This window comes from Echeneis naucrates, chromosome 23, assembly GCF_900963305.1.
Source record: "Echeneis naucrates chromosome 23, fEcheNa1.1, whole genome shotgun sequence".
NCBI lineage: Eukaryota > Metazoa > Chordata > Actinopteri > Carangiformes > Echeneidae > Echeneis > Echeneis naucrates.
This window is the reverse complement of record NC_042533.1, coordinates 7,195,166-7,195,733: the sequence shown is the minus strand read 5'-3', so window position 1 is coordinate 7,195,733 and position 568 is coordinate 7,195,166. Positions and strand designations below refer to the sequence as shown.

The following is a 568-nucleotide window of genomic DNA, read 5'->3' as shown; positions in this document are numbered from 1 at the left end:
GGCAGGTAGTGTTCTGCTGGGAAATCTTGGGTCAGTAAAGTTATATATCACCCAACATGAGGCTCAAACCCACAACCCTGAGATTAAGAGTCTCATGGTCTACCGACTGAGCTAGCCAGACTGCTCAACCCCCCCCAAAAAATGCCCAGACCGTTATGTTCATTTCCCTGAAGAGTTCAGTCATCAACTGAAAATTAGCAGACTGTGTTGCTAAGAAAACAGATTTTACACAAAACCTTGTCAGGAGAGGGATTTGAACCCTCGCCTCCATATGGAGACCAGAAGCCTCTTTTTATGCGAGGAGGAGTTAACCTTGAGTCTGGCGCCTTAGACCGCTCGGCCATCCTGACATGCTCTTGATTGAGTCAGTGATGCAGAAAATGCTTCACTAGCCAATGTTATAACATGATCAATCAGTCCTCCAGCTTTCCCCAAACCAAAGGTATACCTGCCAACTTACTCAGTCAGCAAAACTTATTTAGGCCTGGCCCTGCTGCTGCGGTCCAGTCAAAAGACAATTTTATGCTGCTCTCTTCTCCGACCCTATGCTGTGTCTGTGTGACAGACC

General features: G+C 47.0%; 1 non-coding gene across 1 annotated transcript; it reads right to left on the bottom strand.

The window, feature by feature from the left end:
• Positions 1-238: 238 nt before the first annotated feature.
• Positions 239-350, bottom strand: trnal-caa (transfer RNA leucine (anticodon CAA)). Its single transcript has 2 exons — positions 313-350; positions 239-284 (listed from the first exon to the last, which is right to left on the bottom strand). It is a non-coding gene; the product is annotated as a tRNA-Leu (tRNA).
• Positions 351-568: the final 218 nt, after the last annotated feature.